We start from the raw sequence: 23240 nt of genomic DNA on the forward strand, positions 1-23240 counted from the left end.
TGAGTCTAGGATATTGCTGCATTTTTTAGAGATGATACCAGATTTTGAAACACTCAGGGGCATATTATCAAGGGGGTTTATCTCCGCTTTTTTGGCTTTAAAAGCCAAGAAAGCGGAGATAAAATGATCTCCCTATTACCTAGCTGTCGCTAACACCAGTTAGCGACAGCTAGTAGGAGATAGCGACCATCTTGGGCCCCGCTTTGCATGTCAGTGAAATGTATCACTAATGACATGCAAAGTGGGCGTGCCAAAATGTTAGCGACTGGAAACAGTCGCAAACATCGCTATCTCCTATTACCAACTTTTGGAGATATTCGCGCTAAGCGTGAATATCTCCAAAAGCTAACACCTGCCCCATAGCAGTTCTTAGCCATGTTATCCAATGGTAGGTGGATAACATGGCTAAGAGCATTAGCTCGGTAATGCATGAATATCGCTGACTTTTCAGCGATATTCATGCATTTCGGCCGATTTTTATCGCTTAGGAGATAAACCTTGATAATAGCAAGGTTCCTAAGCGATTAAAAATTGCCGCAGCACGGCGATAAAAATATTGCCGCTAAGCCAACATAGCGATAATTATCGCTAGTTGTTGGTAATATGCCCCCTGCTTCCTTGGCTTGTCCGTCTCTTACTAGCTCATGGGGTGCGAGAAGTAGCGTTATAATGGGCCTAGCAAAGAACTGATAACCTACGACTGGCAAGCCACAAACTGGTGGCATGAGGCTGCAGTGGGAATGTTGACGCTATCCCTTTTGGTGACACCAGTGAGTGGAAGGTGATGCCACACCATGCCAACTGGCTAAAACTGGGCACAACAAAACCTACTCAATCTTCTTGCGACTCTTGGCCATTTTCAAGGCTTTGTTGCCATTTAGTAATAAGGGTGCAGGAGGGCAAATTTTACTATTGCTGACTGAACGGCTGGTTCTCCCACCTCCAGTTATGTGCAGATTGCATTAACTACTCTCTCCTTTATGTACCGGTATCCCAAATGCGCTGCAGCCTTAGTACGGTTGAATGAATCACTTTACTAACTCATCAAATACAATTTAAAACATTTGTGTCTGGCACTATGAGTGATCACTTGTATTAAGGAACGCTACCTTGAGAACAAGCGGGAAAAGAAACTGTCCATGGTGTGGCCGGGTTCTATACTGGGACACTATTTGAGTAGTGGCCAAGGCTCTCCCAGGAGGTTCTACCTAGATTCATCATATTGTGAGCAAAATCGTACACTATATGTTAAGTTTGGATTGGGTATCTCGCCGGCCAGGCAAAATACCTAGTCAGATGCTCCAGACTTATCTCAGGTGATGCATATTGTGATTGTTAAATTCCGGGGGCAGAATAATCTACTTTATTTTTTACTGGTTTTTCTTTCAAAGATGACCTAGCTCGCAGGAGATGGCTGCTGCTACTTTTTTGATCATATGAGATTAGATGTATTATGGTATTGCAATTTTGCCTAAGAACACATGATGATTATGTTTTTAACCTAATAGCTTGGTACCTATGGGCAGCCTAGCCACACTTGAGGGACCTGCCAGTCGCCCTGGGAATCCGACCCGGTATTAGTAGGAATACTTGTTGTTGGGGTATTTTGCTGTTTATCTTTGGTTTGTATTCCTTTCATTGCACGTTGGCACTTGCTCTTTGTTAGGATGCTGACATATAGCTGTTGACTATGCAGATCTTACCACTTGCATGTTTTGGCTGACAGGCCAGATATGAGATCATTGTTTATATGTTTTTATGAATTAAAAAACTCTTTTCACGTTTTGTGTGGCTAAATGGCTGGAACAATAAACAACAATAAATAAAATGCATATTAAAAATATAACGAGTTATACACAAGGCGATTTCTGCAATCAAAGCACATTCACGTTACGAGCGTGGCTAATAAGTAGTGAAGCTATAGTTTACTGAAAAAAATATAATGAAGATTGGGTAGAATAAATGCAGACCTTAGCACCCTAGTAGAAGTCCAAAATGAAGATTCACTGAAGAAACGCTCACATTATGGCTTCATACTGGACACATAGAGTGCATTTTACCTTTTTAGGCAAGAAATCAAGAAAATAACTTTCCAGATGTTGTGCATTTCACAGGCTGAGCCTGTGTGTGATTAAATAATATCATAGATTGGTAAAAATATTGTGTTTTATCTTTTAGAATTTGCCACATAATGTGTCTATACTGGCAAACTTTGTAAAATCAATATACATATTATGTCCCTGAACATGTATAAAGGAGAATTAAGTGAAGGGGCAGAAATAAATCATACAAGAATACTATATATACTCTCAGAGTCCAACATGAGATTTGCAGAAATGTAGAACATATATCAGACAACAAAAAAATGCATCTACCTTATGCTTTTTGCCGGGTGGCCGATTGGTGAGGGGAGCATTGGTCTGAACTTAAGGTTCACAGTAAGATCATGAGAAAAAGGCGTGACAGGGGAATTCTAGTGGAGCGGTCAATTTTCATTGTTACTTGTTTAATATTGCTGTCTTTTTTTCTTTTCTTTCTTATGTTCCTCGCCGACTTAATTGCTCCGTTAGAGTATCTAGAACATACCGTCAATAATGTTAATTCTCTGTTATATAACATAAGGCAAGGATCGGCAGATAGGGGAAGCCTACTGCAAATTTGCACGACGCTCCACGTACAGAGGCAACAAACTCCTTACAGCAAGGACTACACAATAATGGACTTGTGGTGAAAGATATGCATATTATGTAGTACAGTAATACTCTAAACCTGAACTTGTGATAAAAAATGCCAAAAAGTATTAAAAACGTGTTTTTATTTAAAAAACGAAGGTGTTCTTTAAAACGAACCTATATTTAACAGAACCTGCATTTAACAGACCGCCCATTATTCCTCAGTTAATATTTATTTTGGTAACCGCCATCTCCCTCCCAGTGGAAACTAAAAATACCCATTCAAGTCTCATTCTTCTTACTGGCTTTAAACCTGAGGTCAGCTTAAGTGCATGGATTGGGGCTGAGAGTGAGGGGGCCGCCATTTTAAGTTTCAGTGGTGATGGTGATTTGTGGGTGTCCTGTGTCATGCTAACCATACTTGGTGAAGAACATCACTCGTGTCAGCGAGTCCAGTGACTCACACACGAGTGTTACAAATCACAGGGACAGCCTGATTCATGTAATCCGGTTAAGCTTCCCAACACCTTTAAATTTCAGAAACTTCTCCTTCCAGACAGACACACCGGTGCAAACTGAGAGAATCCTTCACTGCTCAAAGTAGAAAGGTAAGACACGGTCCTTTCCACTTATCTACAATGGCATTGATTCGTTTTTTTTTTATATGGAGTACTAATGGAAACGGCTTTTCTAGCAATAGTATCCTTGTCTGACACTTATAGTTCTCATCACAAATAGAATTGTGCACTGGTGCTAAAATGGCGGGGACCGTTTATTCCTAACTAAATGGTACTCTTTTTATTGAACACAGAGAGGCAGCCATGCCCGGATTTTAGCTTGTGATTTCTTTACTGGGAGTTTAGCACAATGAGCTAACTTACTAGAGCAGTACAAATATTGAACTAAAACAGCATGTCCTGATGGTAGTCTGTGATTATTGTTTGTGTTCTGAGTGCTCCCGTGTGTTTTTTGTCAGTATGCATTAAAAAATGTTGTCAGGCCACAAAGAAGCTACCTGTTTGGGACCTCTGTTGTCATTCCGGGAATGAAGCAAAGATAAGTATGCCAATGATGACTTACTGCTCTGTTGTGCCGAAGGACGTGACAGTACCTTTTTTTTATTTCCTTCATTATTTAGCAGCATAAATTGGAAGGGTATATTTCAGATATGTCTTTTTTCCCCTGTAATATGGCATTACAAGTACACTTGGTGTTGGCAATCAAGTTTTTATTAGATTTTTCCTTAGTATGTAAATGAAGGATAACTGATTGAAGAATTAGTTGCTGTATGAAAGTCATCAGTACAAGTGGCCATATCTCAGTGGCAAGCTGTGGTATTAATTGAGGGTTGGGGGTGCAGTGCCAGCAAGGATGCATTCCACACTTAGCAAACTAAGGACATGAATCGTATTATTGCAACTATCATTGAGGACACATTCAGTCTCTAAATTAGATAATATGGGCCTTATTTATGAGGTTTTGCCGCAGGGCAGCGCCGCAGGCCTTCCAGCTGCGCTTCCCTAGGGCAAAAGAAAAGGGCAGGGATGTGCCGTATCTATAAGATACGGCGCATTCCTGTCCTTTTCCCCTGCGCCGGCCCACATTGGGCTGCCATGTGCCAACGCAGGCACCTTTGCACCATGGTATGGGAATAAAATGGGAATATTTAGTGAATATTTATATACAATAATTGGAATGAAAAATGTCTGTCCTCTTTGCACTTTTGCTAACAAGGGGGTTGGATATTTCGGCTGATACACAAAGGCACGTAAAATTATGTAAAAGAGGATATACCTGTAGTCCCTACTCATAAATGCTACTGAGAATCAGCTACATTATTAAATTACGGAATTGTAACCAAATATATGGGGCGTTAAACTCTACCAAATGAACTGGACTCCCTATATTACTATTTATTTCCTATTTATTTGTAAACATGCACTGAGACACCCCTGCGACAGCCCTGCGTGGTCGTCATTTCTAATTTAAAGTCCCTATCCAGCGGTCACCTGTCTATTTCTGTATTTTCAGTCTGTCTGTCGAGCTATCTGTCCAGCACACAGTACTTGTTTACGGGATTTAACTAATTGATGTAATAATATAAATACACGTAATTAGGGGCCAGATGTAGGTAGCCCTTTACCGATCGGAAACGGCCGAAAATACCGATTTTCGGCCGTTTCCGATCGGTAAAGGGCTAGGGAGATGTAGGTGCACATATTCGGTAATTTTACCGAATCGTTAATATTACCGAATCGGTAAATTTACCGATTCGGTAATATTTAACGAATCGGTATAATTATTACCGATTCGGTAATATTTACCGATTCGGTAAAATTACCGATTATGCTATGTGGGTAGCCAATTTTACATTGGCAAATGGCTTACAGAATCGGTATTTTACCATGGAATACAAATCCATGGTAAAATACCGATTCCTGTGTACATGCACATCTGTGCATGTACACATGTGCCATGTGACAGACAGACGTGCCCTTAGGGCATGTCTGTGTGCCACATTGCACACATGCCCGTTTTGGGGGTGCTAGAGGGTGTCAAAGTGACACCCCCTGCACCCTTGACAAAATCGGTATTTACCGAATCGTTGAATACCGATTCGGTATTTGAATTGAATCCTATGGGCTTCAAAGGCCCATAGGATTCAATAGCAAATACCGATTCGGTATTTACCGAATCGGTAAATACCGAATTTTAAGGATTCGGAAAAGAATCCAGATGTTGGGACCTACATCCCATTTACCGATTTTGAAATACCGAATCGGTAAAATTCGGTATTTCAAAATCGGTAAATGGGATTTACCTACATCGGGCCCTATGTGAATAAACAGTTGCAGAACACGGACAGTATAACTACATGAATGTGTTAGAAATCCACAAACATCTGGTTAGTGTTAGTCCTATTCAAACCGTCCACCATGCTTCTATGGGGTTTGTTCCGTAAAATATGGATTGAACTCTTTGTCTGACGCTTCCCACAGATTGTAACACAGAGCAAACACAAATGATCATTGCCCAATTTTCTTTTTTTCATGCAGATGTAGGCACGTCATCATATAAACTTCCATAATAGGAAAAATTAGGGTTGGATTTACAACTTAGTACAGCTCAAGCAGGTCTGTGCAATTTCAGTGCATCTTCAAAACAGCTGGAGATTTTGGTTCGCATTGCAACATGTTTGTGGTGTGAATTGCTTGTTCCATGGGACTTAAATGCAATTTGGCAGCCATTTAAAAAGCTGACTCATGGACCTATATTTCAGTTGAAATGAAGGTGACTTTGCTTTGCCAGTGTGATAATGTTTGGCCGTAGACAGGGCTGGGGCTGGTCTTGGAGCCTGGTTTGCTTGTACTATAAATTAAACCTCTGGAGCCTAAATACTGCACTGTTGCCCCGAGAAGCTCACAAGAAGCATATTGTATTACTCAGTACTTGTGAAGTTAAGACCTGTGCACTCTCAAGGAATGATGGCCCTAACCATCGCTCTGAGGTGTTGTGGTTGGCAGTGCTTTAGGGGAGTGATGGAGGGAGAGGTGTGACACAGCGGCCAGAGCGGCTCACTCCGGAGAGCGTTGCTTGCTGTTCTATCTCGGCGACAGCGCAGCTCAGCATCATGTGACTCTGGGCAATAGCCCGCTTAATCTCGCTGATTGCTCCCCAGCGCCTGGATAACCTTAGGGATGATAAGTTTGCGCTTTCCAGAACGTCGAATTACATTACATCTAGGGTGGTGGAGGCCCATGAAGGGACTGATACAGCACTAGGTGGACCAGATTCCATATGAATCAACTGGTCCCTCTATATGCTTGTATGTCACTACGCTGAGGATCAATAAATAAACTTACCACAACATCTGAGCTTCTACATCCACAGAAGGCTCCATAGACCAGGTAGGTACGCAATGTAATGGGCCACAGCATGGACACCACTTTATAGCCTTTACACTGACATTCCCATTCACCCTAGCCCTAACTCTGACTCTGACCTTTTGACTCACCTTCATCATAACCATCTGCAGCACCCTCAGGGGTGTAGCTTTCATTGGTGCAGCAGGTGCAGTGGCACTGGGACCCAGTGCCCAAGGGGCCCACTGAACCCTGAATATTGCTATTTATCATTCAAACAGCATCCAAGGGCCCGGTTCTTCCGTTGCACTAGGGCACATGGCGTGCTGGTTAAGATACTGAGCGCCCTATGCCTAATTCTAATCATAATCCTATGCCTAACACTATACCATGCCCTAAACCTAACTGAAATTTAATTCCAAGCATAACACTAAGCCTTATCCTGTCTTCAACTAATTCTATACATAATTATAAACTTTATACCGTAACCATACCCTAAATCTAAATCAAACTATAAGCCTAACCCAAAACCTTGCTTTAGCTATATCCGTAAGGCTAACCTAGTCCGACATTGTGCACTAGTCCTAACTCTAAGCCTAACTTCAAAACTAAGGCTAAGTCTACCCTTTGGCCAAAACCAACACTTCCCCTTAGCATAAACCTAACACTTGCCCATGACCTTGTTACTACCCATACCTTTGTAAAGAGCTTATTTGATATCCAAGTCGTGTTTTTCTCAGCTGTGGCATGCATCGGTGTAGTGCCTTCGAGGTAATTGCACGTTGAAGTGGATTCTCACTGGTGGATGTGCATATTTGTAAACCCTCTGAATGACACTGCGTGCTGGCAAACTCATGACCTGGTATTAGGTGGTATTTAAACTCCCTCTCAAAAGTCCAGGAAGCCTCCTTGCTCCCTCACAAACCAGGTCTGTCAGGAAGAGGAGGGCATAAGATGCGGATCCCCTCAAGGGTGGGCAGAATTCTCGGTCTCTGAGCAGCTTGTACCCGAAAGGTTTACACATATATGTACATATATGACTGCTGATCGAGGGGGGCTGTTATCTGACTCAGCCTAGCACTTGCCCGAAGGTAGCACAACGGAAGATGAGACCCTGTATTGTTTTAGTTTAGTTTTTTTTCTTCATCGGGAACTGAAAGGAACTGCAGTGTTACTTTTTGGAATAAAGGGTATAGTGTCTAAAAAAATGTATTCCATCTTTCCCACATGAATAAACGTGCTCGTTTGTTTAATGGGTTCCATTGATCCTGTGGATAATTCTAAACTATGTAGAATGACACATAGTGGAATTAGCAGAGAGTGGGTAATATGACACATGGCCCTACCAGATGTCTGCCTGGGAACCTGTGCCAGGTCAAAATTTCCAGGCATGCTTCTGGGAATGTTTGTGAATTGAAAAAAATGGAAAAGTATGTTTGGGCAAAGATATAACATTTGTGCCTGTACTTGTATGTTTTTCAAAGATCTTATATTTATGTGGAATGTGTTTTTTATGCCCGCCTCATTGTTGAATCAGGACTCTTTAGACAGAGTCCAACAGCTTTCATTAAATGAAGTTGCCTTGGTGAATCAACTGTAAAACGAATTGTTAAAATTGTTAAAGGCAATGGGTCTTTGTTTTAAAGTGTGAAAATCCTGACAAAACCCGCTCACCTAATGTATTGATTGCTCACTTTGCCACTGGATTGAAGCTACCCTGGCTGATGAGGGGTGTTACAACGAAACTGGTTCCAGGATGCTTTTTCCGGTCGGGGGAAGATCAGGTCTGGCAGTTCGGGCTGGACTGTTCCCATGAGGCACAGGGTCAAGACTGATTTGCATATGGCTGGGTCTGAACTGGGGTAGCGAAGTGAGCTAAAGAACGATGATGGATTTAACCCAGATCTGTGATCTGTTCCATCTATCATCTCCTTGTGTTTGCTTGACCCATGTTAGCTGCCTATTAGATGAGCACTGTTGTTTGGGCCTGCAGGCACCCCAATTACGGCTTAGGGCATCACTGATAGATTAACCAGCCAAGGTTTAGAGGGTTAGATGCCGCATGTGATAAATCTTTAGGATAGCTGATTTGGACCCTACTTATTTTGTGAGTCCCTTTAGGGAGAGGGCTCAATTGTTAATCCAACCAAAATCTTGATAAATGTGTAATATTTCGTTAAAACAGGATTCTTTTCAAAATAAAAGCACTGGCTGGATATTTTTGTTTTTGTTTTAAAGTTTCTAGTCCAGTGCACCTTCCTAAGTCAGCCTTGGGCTGGCGGTTTGACTAACTATCCTGAGAGTGAAATAGTAAAGGGTGTAGGGAAATATGGGCTTGTTCGGCCACTGCACATTCCCCACCCTCCACAAGCTTCTTTGGATTACCCCAAAGGATAATCTTCACGCGGCTCTACACTACCCATAGACCATAATGCATCAAGGGCCCAAAATGCTTAATGAAACTGTTCTGAAACTACAAGCCTTCACACCTGCTCTAACTTTCACTGGACAACAGAACTAACAATGCGCCACTCGTCAAAAAAATATTTGAAATGAAAATGCTGAACCAATGTTGATTTTCATCTTGTAACATACAGCCTTCTGAACTCAAGCATCAGCAAAACCACTTCAGATTCAGGAAGGCGCTGAATACCACCCTTTACCACCAAAACGTCCAATGGATGCACTCTAGGCTTGCCCGGAGCTTCGATCCAGGCCCTCAGTCTGTCTTGCTCCATCTGGTCGCCTCTCTGCCTCCTCTTGGCTTTCGGTCCCTCCTTCGATTGTAAAAACGGTTCTCCTTCTTTTATCTCTTTCTGGCTCTAGAATGTTCCGGTTGAAATGCAAATCACCCAACCTCACTTACATCACTGACTTTCTTTGGCTGTGGTTCCTTATGCTCCCCCTTCCTCTCATTTTCCTCTCGAGTCTCCCCCCCCCCCTTTCACTTTTAGCACTTTTATGCAACTATGGGGTGGTTTTGGTGTGTAACTCACCTTTAAATAAATAGTATGCGGATTGATGGCCTATGATTCAGAGGCCCCAGGTACCGTCCATTGGTACAGTTGGGGCCCAGTACTATCTAAATGTGGTCGGATACCCCTCGTACAGTCCTCCAGGGTAAGTATGTACAGCAGTGTGCACACAGCCCGAATTCATTCAAGCACCTCTGTTTTTACATTCATTTGCAACGCTGCCCATGTCTTAGTTAACCACTTTGCATCTCATCTGAGCTCTTACAGCACCGTGTCTACAGTTCTGCATTTCAACCTCTGCATAATTGGGTCATAACTCTGTATAAGTGGGTCACAGTAGCCCAGTGTGATGGAAAACGCAAGACAGGAGGTTGAAGAAGGGTCAAATCATGATTTACAAGTGGACAAATAATTTTCCTAACATTTCGGAAGATCATGGATGTTGATACCTTAATACTGGTGAGGCGGGACAGAAAGGAAGACACTATGCAGACAATGTACGCAGCATCTCCTCACTGGGCCTTGGTCTGCAATTGTGCACAATGGTTAATTTGCCTTTTTGCTACACAAAGTTTTCATCCTTTTCCTCCTCCCCACCATTTCCCTGGCAGATTACTCTTATTCCAATAAAGTAGCCCCCTAATCATACCATCCCTCATATCTATAACATGACACGCATACAACAATAGCGCCTGCTAATGCGCAGTAGTGGTTAGGCGAGGAGAGGGGGGGTGGGGGGTGTTGTTAAAAAAAAAAAAAAAGGGAAAAAGAAAAGAAAAATCACTAAGCTTCTCTGCAGCCACCTTTCCTCCGTTTTCGTACTTTTTGGTTCACGTAAAAAGGAAGCACCCAGGCTCCGGACTCCCCTGACCAATCGCAACGCTGCCGTACATTTGAGTTATGATTGGTCTGAGCTCCGTGGTTTGGTGCTCAGAGAGGGACTGGGAGGTTGGATGTGTTCTCTACTGGGCTGTACAACACAGCCTGGTGGAGAACATGCCAAGTGCGCATGACGGTTTTGCCGGCCTGAGATGGCCGGCCAGCCAAACCCTCAGGTGCACTTAGGAGAGGACCACCACTCCTCCCCCTGCTCTGCATAAAGCGCCCACCCGCACCTTTACATAGCCAATAATTAAAAATAAAATGATAATAACGTTGTTATTATCATTTTATTGTTCCTGTGGGACAACACTCCTCCGTCTTAGCCGAGGATCCACCCCCGAGCACTACCCCACCGAGGTCTAATGTAGGCCATGAGCCTAATTGTATATATTGCAGTCCACGACCGGAGAGGTACTGAAATGTCTAAAACACAGAAACAAACGTTCATATAGATTTTTTCCTCAGTGTGTCAATCTAGCTGTAATTCATTAATCTGTGGGTAGATGGGGCCAGACCTGAGGCAGATGGCACTTTGGGTTCGCATAGAACTCCCTCTGTGTTCACTCAGAGGTGTTTTTCTGGGACGGTAAAACAACTCAAGTCATTGCCTACAGACTTAACGTGCCAATGGGTCAAAGTTGTGACAGGAAACAATACTGGACATTCAAGAAATGTTTTAAAAAATCATTGTTTTATCGAAAAATCATGACCCAGGACCGAATACAAATTTACAAGCAAAATTATGAACCTGAAATAACTTGATGCTTCTAATGCTTGTGAAATTCCAGCTATTTCGAGTTCTAGGTCTGAAATACTATGTAGAGTGAAATATGTTTTAAGATATCAGAAGCATCTGAATAGGCTAATTCAATTTGAGACTGCATGTTAGCCCTGCCGATATATTTATTTCGGTGGTTTTGTTAGTGGCTATATGTGTGACATCATGGCCACATCAGCTCGCGAGGTGGTGGGTGGCGACAGAACTTCAGAATGCACCCTCGGTTGCAATGGTTTCATCCTGGGATGTGATGTCTGCTCTGCTGTTGTTCCACAGACATTGTGCTGGTCAGTTTTGGTGTTCAGCGTGTGGGATGTGGCCAACTCCCCCGGCTGGGAGACTTGCCAGATATGCTAGGGAGTAGCTCTATACGTGTATGGTTATATACATCTATGTTAACAGCTCATAATGGACTAACTTTCTATAATATAATATAGATGAAATATGTAATGGTTACTACCTTTGATATGTTTTTTCATTTTTAGATCCAGCTCACCATGAAGAAAATATTCATCCTTGCATGCGTTTTGGCTATAGCTTTATGTGCTGTGGTAAGTTCCATGTATCCATAATGCAGGTTGCGTGTATCTCACCTGTAACTACATTTACAACTGACAGACCACGAGGAATCTCATAATCTGGCAGGCGGGTGGCGATTGACTTTGGCGGTGTGGGAGCGGGTTGCTGGCATGGCAGCCCGCTCCCACACTGCCAAAGTCGTAATCGGGCTATAAGCTTCACAAAATAAAATGTTTGCGGAACATTATATATAAAACGTTATTAACCTCTACTTATAGTGAAAGTAAGCACCACTTTGTAAAGGAAACCTAGAAGAAAAACAGTAAAATTGTTCTAATTTGATGATATAGGTCTTCAAACGCTCACAGCGACTTTCCAGTCTTTATCATTAAGTCCTCACACCTACTTGGAGGGCCTCTTTTATAACATAAACAGAAAAATTACTCAAATTAGCCAGCTTTAATCAAAAGACTGCTCACTAGGCACCCTCATTCAGAGTATGGAGTATTAACTTGCCACTCTTTGGAGGGGCTCTCATTGAAAATCCTTAATGGTTTCTATTGATTGCTCATCAATTTCTTTTCTTCCTCTCTATTGCTCACCATCTACACTGTGAGTGGTGTTCACCCGATGCTACCCATGCCCAGCCAGCAAGCCATTGAATACCAGTAGAGATGTGATCAGAATTCATCACTCTATGCTTACCTCCAAATATCTCCATGGTCATTATCCAGCTTACCCCAAGAGAGTCGTCTGTGCCATTGTACCAGACTCCTAGGGGCCTAAAACTGGCCTCTACCAATCTACCATCCGTTTGTCCTTACAATTCCACATGATTTACTGGAAGAACGTCCCGGTTCAAGGCCTGACTCTCAGGAACTACTTATTTTCCATAGTTTAGGAAAACTGTGAAGAGACATTTTTGCTGCTCAGTTTAGGGCCTTTCAAATCTGAGCGAGACATTATGCTTTCCACTTAGCATCCCAACCATTTCCACATACCCGTGTCCAATCGGTCAGGTAGCCAAGACTAAGTTAGCTACAACTGGTTTATTCTAAGGCTTTTCCTTCAGGACTCCTTCTTCAAGAGTTGTTAAGTATACAAAGCCTCTGACACCATGGATCACACAAGTTATTTTCTGTTCACATCCTATTTATTGACAGTGAATGCTCTTGTTTTTTAGCACATTATTTAAGGGTTCAAATGGGTACACATTGGGTGTGAACAACTCAATGTTGATTATCTCCTTACATCAAAAAATACATTCAATATTGACAGCAAATAGCTTACTGGCTATTAGATAAATCAACGTGAGAAAAACACAGTGACAGAATCAATGGAAAAATTAATAGGTTCAAATATAAACAATCCACAAAGAGAGAGAAAAGTGAGTTCGTGTATCAACAGTATCTTATTTACAAATGGTGTTTCAGGGTCCTACTGTAAATCTAAAGGAGATTGTATTGATATCCCAGGGGGATGTTATTGGTTTGTCCCTCAGTGGGAAAGGTTAATTGTCCTGTATCGTGCCAGGGAAAGTCATATATTCCAAAAGGTATTTAATGCCTAATGGTGAGATGCGTCTCTCACTGTATGTCCCAATAATTTGGTTGGATCATATGGCATATATTTCTCCTGGCACCAAAGTTGAGCCTACGCGTTTCGACCTTGGTGAAAATCTTGACAGGGTGAGAAATTTGTAAAGGTCTTCATCAGGGCTCGTAGTAGGTCATGAGGAGCATCATGTTGCACCCAAGGGTGGGAAAGTCAGTACTGCATTCGATGAGTACAGTTGAGTTACAGAAGACGAGATGATGATTTCTCACACGTCAGTGTGGTGAAGCTGTGTGTCCGCAGTCTTTTTTTATTTTGTTATTTTGTACTGCGGTAGTCTGAAGGGTTCTTCATCAGCGCCACAGCGTCGTCGTTGCGGGACGGATTCTCCGCAAGGTGAAGGAGCAGGAGTACATCACATTCCCGGCGTCTCCTTTCTCTTCTTCAAGAGCACATTACATCAGGTGTCCACCTCAACGAAGGATATATTGTTTATATCTTCCTAACCTTGGCTCCTGACACTTTGAGGCATCATTTATGAGGTACATGCTTTACAAAACCAACAAATAAACAAACCCTCCTTCTGTAACATACCTTTTTTCGGCCTGACCAAAGGTAAGCCTGGTAATGGGCGGCTGTTATATAAAATCCTTGTTTCCAGGGTCTTATTTTAGAAATAAAATTCAAGTCCTGTTTTGGACAGCCGTGAAATACACTCAGTGGCAGAAGGCCATTAACCTTTTGTGTCTAGTAATACAGTAGGAGATAAAGTGTAGAAGTACCCATGGCCACAGAGATATCATCGGTAAATTGAGCCCACCATGATAAATCCAAAGCGTTCCACACAGAGATTCAACAGTACGTTCAATGCAATAATCGATATTGGTCACACCTCCTACATATGTGACTGAGATTTGCAGTTGGTATATCATTACACTGAAGAAAAGTATGTTTGTTGGGCTTGGAGAATTGCGAGAAACTAGAGTTGTCCCGAGACTTCTCAGACATAAAAGCACTATCTGCTCTTCAGCGCATAGCAAAAAGTCTCAATCTAACATTTATTACACACATATTGTCAGACTAGATCCTTAAAACATTCTAATGCCATGTGGCCCATGAAACTGCTCAACCCCAAAAATAAACTTTCTACAGTGGCCAATGTGGCAATGAAGCAAGAACCTCAATTAGGGGCAGCACAGAGTAGCAGCATCTAACCTTTACTTGCACTTGGTGCCCATGGCTCTGTTGTTGCTGCCCCTGATTTCAGGTATCATGAATGAAGAGGCAAGAAGAGATCATAAAAGCAGTAACCAAAGTAGACCTACTGTTATACAAATATTCTACAAATTAACACATTTTCTGTTTTATATGTTTTCTATTTTCTTTAGCCCGAGGAGAAGCATGAACGCCGCAAAAGGGCTTTAGACGTAAGTTCCTCATTTTTTGTTTGTTGTCTCCACTGCTGTAAACACAAGCTAGAAAAGAAAAGTAGATGTGCGTGGCTGTGTCATGGGCACCTAGCATGCCCATTGCACCAGGAAATTAGGGGCATTAAGACGGATTTATGAAAATCATCAGGCGGACCTAGTCGAAGATCTTGCATTGTTTACCACTGCATGTTGAATTATTATGACCTAGTCTCTTCCTCTTCTGTGTATTACCAAAGCTTGAACATCCCTGCCACAAATGAAGTACATGCTCTGTATATCTGAATGAAATTAGCCCAGCTCCCCCTAATATACTTGTTTTGTGTTTGGGCAAACATTACACTGGTGATGGATAATTTATCACCAGTCTGGGTGTGAAGTATTGCTTTTGCCTGCACTACTTGTGTTCTATGTGAGAGAAGCTACCACTGCTGACTACTCTCTAAAAGTTCTGTGTGATGGGAACTGGTAAGGCTGTCTGCATTGTATTCATCTCAATAGTACTACCCATCCTATGCCTGCTTAGATGGTCTTCACTTGTCTTCTACTACAGTAGAAGCTTTGTAAAAAGCTCTCCTCCCCAAGTGCTAGACCAGGAGGCACCCTGAAGACACTTGTTAGAAATGGGATTCTTTATTGGCTGAGATATGCACCCAGGCCAGGCAGGAACCTCCACTCAAGTCAAGGTAGGCTAAGTACACACAAAAAGACAGTCAGGCTCATCTAAAGAGGCAATGCGTAAAGTATTTGTGCAACACACACGCACAGTACCACAATGAATATACCACAAATGACTCCACACAGATTTACAAAAATAGGTTATTATATTATAAACAAAACGACCAAAATGACAAAGATCAAATGTATAGGAGTTGAGATATGAATATTTAAAGATATACTATAGCTCGTGCTCAGGTCCTTTAACTATGAGTATAGCCCTCAACAGCGGCCTATAAGGCTATAACAGACTATATTTTTTAAAGCTGCCGCGAATGAAATCAGAATGAAGAAAACGTTTCAAGAACACATTGAAAGCTACCAGCTTCTGGAAAACATTCAATCAGGATTCTGCGCAAAAAATCGTCCCAGACACCACAATGTCTAATGTTAAATGATTACTCAACGACAACTAAACAGGAGGCCATCATTTATCTTGATTCTCCCTGAATGGTGAACTTTTTTCGGGTCCTAGAACAAGAACTATTACTATCTAGATCACGACAGACAAGAGGTATGAAAAGAATATCCACTAAAGACTAAATTATACATTTTCTTTCATGCAGATGCCAAATACTGCAAATTGGGAAATATTGAGCGGAATGAGTTGATAAAATTACGAGTGCCGGGGAAAATAGGCTGGTAAATCATCCCCCTACTAGCTACTGATACCAGGGGTACCAGCCTCTCTTGAGGGCCCCATAAAAATTATTTTCCCAATAGTTCCTCATTGCCCCCCCCCCCCTCCCCCTGTATTTTCTCTCTGAGATTTGAACCACTTAGAGCAGGTGAAAGTTGTGAGAGATAAACACTGGGTCAGCAGTAAATCTGCAGATATTGAAATTCTGATGCACTTTAATTCAGAGTTAAAGAGCCACTCAGTATGAATGTGGGAGCTCTTAATTGATTGATATTTTACTAAAACTTTTAACAGCAATGAATATAATGTTGAGACTCATTGATTAATAGGGAAAACAGTTGATGAGTGCAATGACTTGGCATACTTTCAAATTAAATATTTCATATTAATGACTTAGAACTGCGTACACCATCAAAGGTTGTAAACTAAACTGCATTTCCAGAAAGAAACTCAGACCAATTTTAACCAATCCAATGGACAATTTCTTGATACACTAAATAAAGCACTAGTGGTAATGAGGTAGCCCTGTTTCCCTCAGCACCTGGGCATTATTAAGTAATCTACAGTGAATTGCTTCGTATGTGATGCCGGAATACAGTTTTATAACAATCAATCATTATTCCGTATTGATAGTTAAACAGTTCTACAAAAAAGGTAGAAAGACATGGCCTCCATAGTGACCCTGGTGATAGTTTTTTCAGTCATGGGTAAGGGGACTGAAAGACATGGCCTAAAGACCAGTCGACATTTCGACCCAGGTTGTGCACGAATCAAGGTCTTTATCAGGACTGACAAAGTGGAAGGTATGGACTTACAAGCGAATACGTGAAAGTGGTCCTACGTATTGGGAACTGAGGAATCAGTAAGGATGTAGTAGAGGTCCTCGATTGTAGGTAAATCCTCCGCAAAGGGAAGGATTCTGGAATAGCGACTAATTCTGAAAAAGAGCCGCAGCACAAGACACAATAGAAAAGCGAATGTTTGCAATCATCCATGCACTGTGTGCCAGGCACCATGTGGTGCCTGGCACACTGTGCATGGGATTTTTGGGGGCACAACATGTGCTCCCCTTGCCCCATAGCGGAGGCCCACAGGGGACGGGGCCACTGTTGGGGCTCCCAAATACCCTTTCCTGGCTGCCTATTCATGGCAGTAGGACTGCCATCAACAGGCAGTCGGAAAGGGATGTCCTAATCCCTACGACAATCCTAATCCCTACAACAGTGCCTGCGTCTTTCTTCTCCTGGTCTCAAGATTCTTGAAGACAGTGTAGCTGGAGGAGTATTGTTTATTGCTATATTTTATACCTCGTGTCCTTCCTTTAACCATCAGCCTGAAAGGAGGATCTTGAAGGGCTAATAGCTAGACAATGGATCGTCCCTGTAAATTGTTCTCATGGGATCAAAGATCTTTGTGAAGTCTGTACCGCCACTCCTGGTATTTTGCTCCATCAACATCTATAGCATCAACATGGGAGATTGCTAGCAGCATCCAACTAAGGTTCAACAAAATAGAACTCATGAGCGAGTTCATCTATTTCATTTGTCTGCAGACACCACATTTGAGCTGCATTGGAAATCCACCCATAGTGGATGCCAAGGGATGGATCATGATGGACTCTGCTGAGCCGAGAGCCTGTTTGTGTTCATGCGGTGCTTAAGGTCAATTCATTTCACCAGAGAGTTCTCCGAGGTGGAGCTTCATTTTCAAGCAACGCAGCTGGGAGACAGGGAGCAAGGTTAGCCTCCTCCGGCTTCTAAACGGTGGTTTCTAAAATAATGCACTAATAAGAAAAAAATTGGGTTAAAATAACTGAATTCACCTACTGCATTCGGAAAACAACTGCTGCTCAGCTCTCCGCATAGACAGCAGAGCCCATCATGATACAGCCAAAGATGGCTTGCAGAATGCTTCCAAACCTCCCATCTTGGCTTGTCCTACTTGATTCACCACCCCATCAGATTTGGGCTAAAATCTAGATCTGGGACTATTTTTCGTTGGTGAGGGCACAATACAAATCAGTCAGAGAAAACATGTGATAAATAGGTATAGCATAAACATTCAGCTTTTTGTGTTAAATGGACAATTATTTTTTATTAAACAGTTTACTGTGCATCTGTTTTTGAATATATTACATTTAGAAATTATTCTTCCTTTTTTAGTTACGTCAGGACCACCAACATTTAAATTGTTTACTCACTCCTTACTTTGTATCAGTGTTTAGGTGGTGACAACACTCATGTGGATGAGAGGATAAAAAGGGAGACAGAGAGGTAGGGAAAGGGGGAGGGTAAGGAGAGAAAAAGAATACAGTAACATGGATGTATGATGGTTCAGTGGGATCCTCTAGCCAAATATTGTATGGTCAGAAGCTAGGTCCTCTGTGATCCAAACAGACAACAGAGTCTTAGAAAAAATTGGCATGAACAGCTTTTCACCAGTTAGAAATCAACTAGTGAATGCCGTCCATTTCCAAAATATATGAAACAGATAGCAAAAAGGTTTATCATACAGGTTTCCCCAACTCTATCTTGTATTTGGATTAGAAAGAATCATTTAATCATTTTCAACAAGTCTATAAAATTGCTATACCCTACAACCAAATGAAATGAATGCACTGGATCACATTTAATAAAATTGACTTGGCCCTCATAAGTAGCCAACTGCGGGTCTCTCATTGAAATAAAATGGTCTTAAGGTGCATAAAAATAGTCCACATGTAGGCCACAAGGTCCTTTATTCAGCAGAGTATCACAATTGATATTTAGCAATGAATGGTTTCATGCTTGTCAACTTTTGACTTAACACCAGATTGGGTCTCGGGATTGGCTCAGTTTAGACAATGCTCCTAGAATTATGTGCTCACCTAACAAAACCTTAAAGAAAATCTATTTTTCAATCAAATGCTTAAAAAAGTGGGTCTCTTCACACATGTGTAACTTGAATTAGGGATCAAAAGACGCAGACCCAACTGTCATAATATCATCATGCATGGATTTTTTGTCAGTGGCATTCAGGTTATATTTCCTAAAGAGCCGTAGGTGTCATTTACACTATTGTCTCAAAAAGTGTCTGTGTAGTTATTCTACACATATTCACCTGCATAGTGAATACTCTGAGGCAGTATTTTTTAATGTTGGGTGCACAGACTCCTTGGGGTCTATGAAACCTATTCAGGAAGTCGGCTATTGTTTAGAAAATTAAACATTATTAGCAAATTAACAAAATATATGCATGAAAAAGAAACGTGAAATTTCGAAATTGTCTGCAATTGAGAACTAATTGAATTTGGAGGCAAAAAACAAAAGTTCGTGTTTTCAGCTTGATTAGTGGGAGCAGAGAAAGTACAGCAAACAGACTCTTTAACGGGTGACTGGTGGCCTTAATTAAAGGTATGCTCAATGTATTGCTCAATGGCGTGCAGTAGGAGCAAAAAAGACAAAGTGATATGCTTGAGTCTAGGATATTGCTGAATTTGTTAGCGATGATACCAGATTTTGGAACACTCAAATATTAGTATTAAAACTAACTTTTTATTTTTGTATATTTTTTAGTTTGCGAGTCAAATCAAATATTTCATAATGTGCATATTTGTTTGATATATATATATATATATATATATATATATATATATATATATATATATATATATATATATATATATATATATATTATAAGTGTGTTTCTGTATTTTTATGTTTTTTTTGCAGTTCAAATTGTAAAAATATCTTAGGCTGGCATCCCTCCCACAGCTAGTTTTATATGTGCTTGAAACTCTTAAATCGCTTAACACAGAGAAACTATTATCCATTGATCGCCTACAATGTACTGCCAAGTGATGAAATTGAATTGCTATTTTACAATGCATACCTCAACAATTTGTAGGAGCTGTGATGTGTTTTACCAGTTGTAAGTGAATATGGAACAGATAAGACCAGATGTGGATTTCAAAAGTGCTCAACGAAGCACACATATTAGGTACTCTTCGTGCCGGACATGTATGGTCTGTGCTCCTCTAAAACACTTAATAAATGGTCGTTTGTATAAAAGTCACAGTTTTTTGCTCAGATACCTCTTTCTCTGTGTAACAATGATGAATGCAGTACAATTAACCAGGTACAACTGAACAAAAAGAATAGTTAACCAATCTTTGCTTTTTTCACCACAGCCTATTTATTTAAGATTATATCAGTACTACCGAGCCTTGGGGCTCCGGCCAAAATTCGTTCCTTATTTTGTACCTGCTACAACTACACCTACAACTACGACCACTACCACAACCACTACAGCTACAACTACTACTCCCACCACCACTCCGACCACTACTAAGCCTACAACTGCTGCTGCTGCTGGCGGTGGATAAATAAAAGAACACAATTAGGTTAGTATAAAAAAAAGCAAATAAGTGTATTTTATGCCATGTGTAAGTCATGCCTTACTTAGCAAGGGTGTAAATTATACCTCTTCGCGTCAATCATAAAACTTTCTAACTTTTCCATAAAAGTAGGTGCATCTGTGTTTTCCTTCTCAGATTCGTCCCTTACATGACTCATCACATGCTGTGAAAAGTCTGGCAAATGAATGTGCACGTTTTTGTGATCTGTCACCAGCAGGGCCCATTGGCACTTCATTTTTGGAGACTGGAACTTATTTTTGGCCATGTTCTTCGGCCCAGCGCATGATAGAGAAAAACGTGAAAGGGGCAAGAAGCACACGGAAACAATTTGGAAAGCAGTGACGAAACAGAAAAAAAAATAATATTCAACAGGGAAATGATGGGGAAGGGGGTGCTTGAAAGTGGATGTAAGAGGCATCACGAGGTGGATTCAAGACTCAGAGGCCTTGCTATTCAGCACCCCGACATTCAATAGCACCAGCCATGGGCTTCTCAGCAAAACTGGGCACCGGCACTTGTTCATTTACAAATTAAGCACTGTCTAAGATTGTCACTAATTTAGAATTGAGTGAGGGTTCACCACATTTGTTTAGAATATTTCTGAAACTCCACGGCAAATGCACAAAAGTGTAAAGAGTTCAGACCTTCATGTGTGTAATCACGCATCAGGTTGCACATTGTACAGAGGTGTATCATGCACTTTTGTATGGGATTATGCTTCTTCTAATACATACATGAGAAATGCTTAGTTTGAGTCAACTTTTGTCACGCCTAAACCATACTTATACGTAATCTAATCCAGTAGCAGCTCCTCGAGGGAGTGCTGCGGGGCGGTGAGTCGGGGCAGGGGAGGGGCAGGGTGGGGGGTAGTAAACTCCGGCATTCGGCCGAAGGGAGTTAAGCAATAGTGGCTCCTCAAGGGAGTGCTGCGGGGTGGTGAGGCAGGGCGGGAGAGGGGCAGGGTGGGGTGTAGTAAACACTGGCATTCGGCCGAAGGGATTTAAGCAGTAGTGGCTCCTCGGGGTGTGCTGCGGGGTGGTGAGGCAGGGCGGGAGAGGGGCAGGGTGGGGGGTAGTAAACACCGGCATTCGGCCGAAGGGATTTAAGCAGTAGTGGCTCCTCGGGGTGTGCTGCGGGGTGGTGAGGCAGGGCGGGAGAGGGGCAGGGTGGGGGGTAGTAAACACCGGCATACGGCGGAAGGGAGTGAAGTAAAGAAATAAATAAATAAAACGAATTACATTGCGCGCGCGCTGCTTCACCATTTGGCATTGCAGCCGTGTGCCGGAGTTTACTACACCCCACCCTGCCCTTCCCCTGCCCCGTTCCCCGGCCCACAGCACTCCCTCTAATCCCTTTGTGACTATGGCTCTGGGCCCTGATTACTAGTGCATTTGAAATTCAGATGCGGCTGGAAATAAGCTTCCACCCGCTGCTGAGTTACAACTTGTGGTTTTCCCCGGGAACCATGGATTCCAAAGGTGAAAAAAAAAAAAAAACATTTTGCCTGCCAAATTTCTTAATACCTGGAGAATTCCCCTGTATCTAATCCGATGTTCAGAAGGTATAATGGGAAACAATTCGCGAAGCATATAAATTCAACCTAAAGATATGTATATTGATTGTCAGAGCGGTTTCAAATACTGTTTTTTTTTAAATTTGTTGTATTCCTTCTTTGATGAATATATTATTAGCTGTAGGTATAATTCTCTGTTTTGCCCCCTTGTCAGGACACACCACAGAAGAAGAGAATCAGAGTTGCTTGAACCACCTTAGCAACGCAACTGAAAACCTGAAAGCGTGTGATTTATTAAGTTCGTGTGACCAGGGATGGTACAACGATGTTGACTATTCTCGGTGACGTCGTGTTTTTCCACCTCTGCTGCTGGCAATGCACCGTGTATGATGCCTGTATTGGCCCATTGTGAGTTTAAATGTCACAATAACGCATATGCTTTGATTGTGCCTTCTCAAAATAAAGCTTGTACAAGCACAACCTTCTGCAAACGTCCTGTTTTTACTGTGCTCAAAAAGTGATCACCGGTTAACCATGTAGGCCTGATTCTTGCCACACTTTTACAGAAATGAGTACATTAGTGAGCCGTCCCCCCATCTCCGATTTCTATGTGCACTGGTGCAGTACCGGTGTGACAGTGCTCTGAATGGCGACAAGAAAAGGTGATAGCCAAATCCAACTAAGTATCAGGGAGAGAAAACAACTGAATAACAATAGAATTGTTAGTACAAGACAGAAATTAGAAAATTGACCATAGCAAAGCGTCTAACAGCGCGGAGTGAAATCAACCCCAGGGAGAGAGAAAAGAAAGAGAAAGAGAGAGGGAGAGAAAGCGATATTACCAGACCGTTTCAAGAGAAACATTTCTTTTTTTACCTAATCCTGCTAGTCACCACTTAAGCACAATTTTGGAAACATAGATGCAATATAAAATCAATTTACCTTCAATGCATTCAACTGAGCCTCTTTAGAATGGAACACATCTTTAAACAGACACATGAAAATGGAGACACCAGGCGCCAGATTTATCACACATTCCTCTGCTGCAAAGTCACTCGAAGTGAGGCAAGGCAGCACCATGGGGCATATTACCAAGGGGGGCGATAGGCAATTATCGCTGTTTTAGCGGCCGTTTTCAGACGCTAAGCGGCAATAATTCTATCTATTCTGATGTTAGCGACCGTTTTTAGGCAATAGCGAGCGGTTTGGGGCCCGCTTTGCATGTCAGCGATGTTTATCGCTAATGACATGCAAAGTGGGCATACCCAACCAGTTAGCGACTGAAAGCAGTCGCTAACGTCGCT

The 23240-nt window shown here is 41.9% G+C and overlaps 1 long non-coding RNA gene across 1 annotated transcript; it reads left to right on the plus strand.

Moving 5' to 3' along the window:
• Positions 1-3243: 3243 nt before the first annotated feature.
• On the plus strand, positions 3244-22404 carry LOC147727592 (uncharacterized). The gene is made up of 5 exons (XR_015309495.1): positions 3244-3280; positions 11656-11721; positions 14632-14670; positions 20196-20408; positions 22151-22404. It is a non-coding gene; the product is annotated as an uncharacterized LOC147727592 (long non-coding RNA).
• The last annotated feature ends 836 nt before the right edge of the window (positions 22405-23240 follow it).

Source organism: Lissotriton vulgaris, chromosome 3_1 (genome assembly GCF_964263255.1).
Source record: "Lissotriton vulgaris chromosome 3_1, aLisVul1.2, whole genome shotgun sequence".
In the NCBI taxonomy this organism is placed as follows: Eukaryota; Metazoa; Chordata; class Amphibia; order Caudata; family Salamandridae; genus Lissotriton; species Lissotriton vulgaris.